This window comes from Hordeum vulgare, chromosome 3H (assembly GCF_904849725.1).
Source record: "Hordeum vulgare subsp. vulgare chromosome 3H, MorexV3_pseudomolecules_assembly, whole genome shotgun sequence".
In the NCBI taxonomy this organism is placed as follows: Eukaryota; Viridiplantae; Streptophyta; class Magnoliopsida; order Poales; family Poaceae; genus Hordeum; species Hordeum vulgare.
This window is the reverse complement of record NC_058520.1, coordinates 362,276,261-362,283,366: the sequence shown is the minus strand read 5'-3', so window position 1 is coordinate 362,283,366 and position 7,106 is coordinate 362,276,261. Positions and strand designations below refer to the sequence as shown.

The 7,106-nt window shown below is 40.2% G+C and overlaps 1 long non-coding RNA gene across 1 annotated transcript; it reads left to right on the top strand.

The window, feature by feature from the left end:
- The first annotated feature begins 758 nt into the window (after nt 1-758).
- On the top strand, nt 759-3,615 carry LOC123439961. Its single transcript, XR_006630234.1, has 3 exons — nt 759-1,039; nt 2,635-2,945; nt 3,529-3,615. It is a non-coding gene; the product is annotated as an uncharacterized LOC123439961 (long non-coding RNA).
- The last annotated feature ends 3,491 nt before the right edge of the window (nt 3,616-7,106 follow it).

Here is a 7,106-nt window from a genome sequence, read left to right as displayed (position 1 = left end):
CCTACCCTACCTATGATAATACACATGTAGATTGGTTTCCTAGTGACACATGAATCCGCAGTACTACGAGATACATTCAAATCGAAAAAGGTTCCAGAGGTCGTATGCTACACATGAATATCCTTTCCAAAAATCAATATCTGCTTGCCGTTCACGTACATGTGCATGACGATTTTTTTATTTTAAGAGGAAATATGAATAAACAAACTTGGTATGCATCTGTCTATGTACATGTTAAATCTCGAACCAATCAGGACGCAGAAAACTTTTCCCACGGATCACCCCGTGTAGCCAATCTGAGCCGTGCACGTCTTACCGATCTAACGTCTCTCATTCACCTCTCTTGGAATAATTGGAATGGGAAAAAAGAGAGAGAGAGGCCCTTCTCCCTCGCGTTCTCTATGTGTCTCTCTCTCCCCTCACGTGATCCTCCGCCGCCGCCACCTCTGCCACTCGATTCTGGTGTGTTGAGGCGGCTCTCGCCGGCGCGCAGCTCTTTACTCCCCGGGCTCTCGTAGCGCCGCTCTTTACCCCCCTCCCGTTAGATGCATCTCCCGATCCCTCTAGTGCTCTCCCGCAACACTCACCCATGGCTAGGGTTTTGGCCTCCACCCCTAGCTTCGTCGGGATCTGCCACATCCGGCGATGGTGAGTCCAGAGGTGGCCGGATCTGGCACCAGTAAGCCCCTCCCCTCCTTCTTCGCGCAATCGATCCGCCCCATCTCACCTTCTCTTGTCTTCCCTTTTGGCAGGTCGCCATGGTTTTGGACGGGATGAAAATGATGGAAGGAGGGGCGAACCTCCATGCGATGGGCCGCCTCCATGGAGATGGAGCTCCTTCTCCATCACGGCCACCTGGACTCGCCTCGCCGCTCCATGGACTCGTCTCGCCGCCGCTTGGTGTGTGTGCCGCCGTCGTCGCCTGTTGGCCCTCACCAGGAAGGAGATGATAGATTGGGCCAGACACGTCCGCGTGGAGGAGTGCCACCGGCTAGCGCGTGCGGCTCTACGTCTGCGGCACCATCCTTGGATACAATAAGTGAGCAACTCCCTTCGTTCTTTCCCCCTCGCGTGGGTCTCTAAATCACTGAACCACACATGTTGCTGTCGCCACTAAAAACACTGGTAACATTCAGCTACTATCATATCCTAGCCTTCATAGAATCACTGAACCACACATGTTGCTGCAAGCACTTGAGACACGAGTAACTGATAAATCTGTAACCATACACAATTTAAAACCATCCAAAGAAACGATGTCGCTCCTGGCTGCTGTTGTGTCCACATCCTACTGGAGTCACTAATATCCTGTCCGCATTGGCAAGCGCCCACCTGTTGAAATTTGGCGAGGACAGTAACTGTTGCATACCCTTTCTTGTTTCTTCTTTGGTGAATGCTTCCTATTCCTCTTTCCTAAACTTCCTCCTCTCTAGGGTAGTGTGGTAGGTCGAATAGTAGATGTCCCTGTCAAGAACTTGTGACGGTGTTTTTTTTTCTGAGCCTGGAGAAGTAAAATGAAGTGATACACTGAGACAACAGTAGTGAATTTGGGAAATCATGCGACAGAAGGATGGCAAATCTGAAAGAGGTGAATTTCTTATTGGTGTGTGTTTAAGGTATTCACCATGAAGCTTGCTAAACCCATCTTTGTGAGCTCCATTTGTGTTGGAATACCCTCCCAAATCTTCATAGCGGGAGAAGCCTCATGTGATACCCTTGGAAAGTCCACTGCATAGAGATATTCATTTAGTCCCTTTCTTTTCAAGAGACAATATATTTGTTCAAGTTAGTTGTTACTTTCCAGCATATGCAAATAGTTCTTGTCGTGGCAACTCACAATAATGTTTATCAAATGAAAAAGGACCACTTATCAAACCTGACCTATTAAACACCATTTGAATTTGAACCTCCAACTATTTACACTGTCCAGTTTATCAATCAGGTCAATTCATTAATGATAATTAGGTGGCGTGGTCAACATCCCTGCCACATCGTTCACATATGGTAATTAAAATTTCATTCTGTATCCAATTTCTACCGCGCTTCTTTCTTCCGTTCCTAGCATTTCATTTTGTGGAAGTAGTTTTATCTGAATAGTATATTTTTTTGTACGTGGGCCTCAATTGCTTTTGTTAACCTGTGTTGGCCATGTCTAGACCCAGGAGCTTGCTAGGTTGCTCCTGGCTGATACCACCACACTAAGATATTAATATTAACAGTTAACATTACTTATGAGAAGGAGTATACCACTATACCAGCTTTTGCTTAGCGATATTACATAGGATTAAAATCGCGTGGGTCTCTGAATCCGTGGGTCTTGCCTGCATGTGTCTTGCCTGAATATGTGCGAAATACCCTCTTCAAATAATATAGGAGTTGGTGTCTTGCCTGCATGTGCAAGTTTATTTCACTGTACTCGTATTGAGCTTTTCCGTCGAACTTTTTACATCAACAGGAGAAAAGACAATGTGGGCAATACTGTGTGCCGCAAAGAAAAATAATATTGAATGCTCATATAAGCAGTACTGCATATAAGTGATGTATTACATCAAGATGACACATATATCTGATTTTCCATATTCTACATGAGTTGGCTTCTGTATGTTCTAACGGATGTTGCCTTGTTTTGTGGAGGCTTATTGCGTGCTACACTGGTCCAACAAGTAGTGTATTGGTTTCATATCAGCATAGCTTCCCAATTCATATATGGAGTTCAGCATATCAGGAAATAAATGACCTTTGCCAAATAATGCAGTTGAGGGGACTTCTGAATGTTACTTTTCGAATAGCGAGAAGGAGGATTATTGATATATGCACCGGACAATGGAATGATTCACGTCGTTCATCAATCAATGCTAGGCTCTGTATTATCCAAGATATTAGTACTTGGATGTGTTCTTTTCTCATGGATGTCTTGCCCATCCTAGTAGAGACCAATAAATAAAGTATGTAGTTATTACCAGAACATGTTTCCATTTGAATCCTCATAGTTGAGGGGACTCCATTAGGAAATTCGCCACTTCATTCTTTGCTGCCTATGAGGCAATTTAATTTAATTTAGTTCTCAATTAGGAAATCTGCCACATGTTCTTGTTTTCTATTTAGTTCTTAAACTATGATTTTGTAAATTGAGTTGTTGTGATTTTTTCATAATTGGATATGAATTTGGCTCTAGGTAACTATAACTTTAACAAATGCATTCTGATTAGGAGGACAACATTGGGAAATATATGTTTGTTCTTATTCTTCGATATTATTAATACAATCGATTTACTTTTGTTCTACAATAGCAGTTGACCACCTAAATCATTCATGTGTTTCATGTTATACTTCTATCTGTACATTGCTTGATTTTCTGCTATTTTTAGAATTTATGTGGCTTGATGTATACTTCCTTTGTAAACATATATGAGACGTTTTACAAAGGGAGTAGAAGCTATGCTTTAGTATTTGTTGATCTATCATGTTAGTCTGCTTGGCTCTGCATTTTAGGCTTACCATTCTGTTTTTATATCTTGTTGTGCGCAGCAAATGTGTCAGAGCCACAAGAGGTTGATGAAGCTGGTGAGAAGGGAAAGGGATAGATTGGGCGCTATGCGGAAGCGACGACAGCCTACCACCCATTTTAGGCTTACCATTCTATTCGAGTAGCAAGTACATTGACTTTCACACGTCTAGCCCCTTACCTGCAGGTATTTGGCACCAACAACGAACACATCTAGCTTGCTTGTATAAAATGTTGCGACTCTACACTATCATCCCATTTATTTATGTAGAATGGAGATTTCAATTTTTTTGTTGCCGGAGGATGAGTCTGGTTGAGCCAGCAATAGTCTGGATTTAGTATGCCGAACTTTGTCTATCTTAATCAATGAAAATTGTTGTTTTCCCCTAGAAAGCTTTGTGATCGATTAATAAATTACATGACTAAAATATGTGTTCTTCTGGTTGGTCTCGTGCAAAAGTTATAGACTTTTTCAAGTAGTACTGCTCATTATATTTCGCCAAGTAACACTGATTTGCACTTGTATGTTAGTTTAGTTACTAGATTGGTTTTAGAATGTCTCCAAAATTTTGTTGATCTACTAACAAACACCTTGCATTACTATAGAAGTCCTTCAAGACAAGATATTTAAGTGTCGTCTTGTAGAACTCTTGCTGAAGATTGACGTGCTGACTAGCAGATCAAGAAAAAAAATTCATTATGTTGTTTATACATATCTGATTGTAGTTACATGCGACAACAAGTTTTATGTATGTCAAAATCTCTGTAGGCATCCGTTATTTCAGTTGGATTTATGTATGACAACATCTGTAGTTACGTGTCACTCATATTTATTTATACAACAATTAATTTCAGTGAAAAAACAGTGTGGCCAAATAATTCAATTAGACGGATCAAATATTTTCTTTGTTACTTCATTCAAAGACACTCAATTTTACCAAGTAATGCCCAATTAATACCTAACGGACAATACCAGTCCTTCCCAAGAACTGTGTGTAGCATTCCTATGTAAAAATAACTAGCTCATTTTGTGTTCTTTTCTGCCATTTCTCACATTTCTTTGTTGCCAGCTAACTTCTATTCAGATTTTTGTGTTCTTCGTTCCCAGCTAACTGCTAATAGCCTCACCTAGACTCAAGGTTTTTTAGTCGACGAGTCGTACTGGGGTAGCGACTCTTCATTCGTCGTGATTACTGAAGACTCGTGGTTGATGAGTTGACATGCGATGAGTCGACACGAGTTAAGAAATAGGTCTAATAAAATTACAAACCTGGGCATCAATAAAATTACCATAGTATATCTATATAGTTAATAATAGTCTGCATATACTTATTAATAGTCTATAATAAAACAAATTTGGATGTAGATCTATTTCTACAGGTCATTCTAATTCACTACTTGATTTTCAACATTTAATCTATCATTTAAGAAAATTAAATCTAAAAAAGTTGAATTGAATTATCAGTTCTCTTTGTTTTGACTAGGTTGAGAATCGCACGAATTACTCTAGTTTTTATGTGTTATTTAGTTTCATGTTTTAGTCCTGCTTGACTTTCAACCGTTGTATACTAGATTGTTTAATTACCAATGGTTTATATTTGTTATTATTTTAAATTATCATTATAATTCAGTCATTAGTATTGAATTTTGTTAGCTCTTTTCAGCACCCTTAATTTGGTTTGTGCAGGTAGTTGTTAGGTCCGGCAGCTCCAAATACTCCTAGAAGTTTCAAGACCACCAAGTACTCCTGTGGAGTCATTAATGCTCTTGGACACCGTTATTTCACCAAGAATATGATCATTGGGACATGCCAAGATGATTGTAAATTATTGTATTTTTTCTGATACGATGTAATTGTAAATTATTTTATTTTTGTGCATAAATAATTGATTGATCGGCCTATCTTAGAAACATGCTTTTGTGCACCAGAACTTTGCAAATTAAGGCCTAGAACTAATTCAACTAGACTATTTAAACTAAATTATTTGTCCGAATAGATTATGGACACTATTTGACCAAATAATTGCGTTGAACAGATTATTTCCATAAAAATAAATGGGCTCGAACCTAATCATTGGGCCGAAATGATTATGGCCTTAAAAATAAATGGGCCAAACTATTAGGCTTGGCCCATGTAGAACTGATCGGGAAAATCATGCCATATGGATTCCATGTCACCACAAGCGACACTTCAGCATGCCACGTCAGATCATACGTGGTTCACTTGTGCCACGTCGTCTTGCCATGTAAGATCCTACGTGGTTTAGGCACATGGCCATGACCAAAATTTTGGTCACACATTTAACGACCAAAACATTTTCGTCGTAGATCTAATGACCAAAATATCATAAAGGTCAGGTTTCAACATTCTTGACGGCCAACTGTTGGCCTTCCATATTTGGTCATAACAAGGTCATAAAACAATAACAATGACCTTCCGGTGACCAAAATGGGGCGTCATGGTTGAAGAAATTCCTTGTAGTGAGGTCCACTTGATTGGTACCCAGCCCACATGTTGTACGTCTTACGAGCACCGACTCTGGATAGTATCAACCATGCGGGGACGAACAGTGTGCCTGGAACTCATAATAATGGCATAGTCATCCTACCTGGCATGACCCCATCACGAGAGTGACGACAATCACTCCCGCCACTAGTAATATGGCTCTTTGCTAGTACCGACCAGAGTAATCAACAAAGCCCCGTCCCATAAAGGGGTATCGTGGTCGTACTGGTAAGGTTGGGACGGTCGACACATCAGAAATCTAATCCCATTTCCGAAACCATACTCACGCAAAAACACCGGTGCATCACTTCACCAAAAGTGATCACCAACTCATCATCACCCTCGGGCATTAGTGGTACCCGACGGGGTTTTCATAAACTCTTGATTTAACACATCATCATGCTCATGATAATATGCTCTATCTTTACTTGTCAACATGGTATTAGCATGACCCTCATGGGGTAGGGTCAAGCTCAATGCAATGGATCTCTGACTCTACTAGTCAACATGACAGTAGCATGATCCTCATAGATGGTACGGTCAATCTCATCATGCTTGTGCTCCGAGGAGCGATATGTATAACATCACTATCACGCAGTCGCTTTGAAGAAGCCTTCGGTACCATCACACCAATGATGAACCGGCACTGTGATCACATGCAACGGAAAAGTACTTGCTATACTAGCATGCATCAATGTATGTGCTCAAGTCATGGTCAAAGGGCTGGTTTCCTTGGTCAGCTAGGTATCCTGGGTCTTCGAGGTCTTCCGCTCCGAATCCTTCATCACTCGGTAATTCTATCGTCGAGAATAGAATAAATAAGAAATAGCTCACACAAAAACAGATCACAAACTACTTTTAAAAATGTTGCAAAACTTGGTAAAAATCAGGTTGTTACTTTGAAAATTACCTTCTCTTTGTTTTTACTAGCAAAGCATTTTTAATAAATACAAAACAGGAGCAAACTATTGCTTTTAATGCCTTTATTTTATTATAAGAAAGATTCTATTTTTGAAAAATGCCATGAATGGCAGAATCAAATACTACTCATTTTTAGAAAAATATCAGTGGAAGAATCATATTTTTCTCTGGATA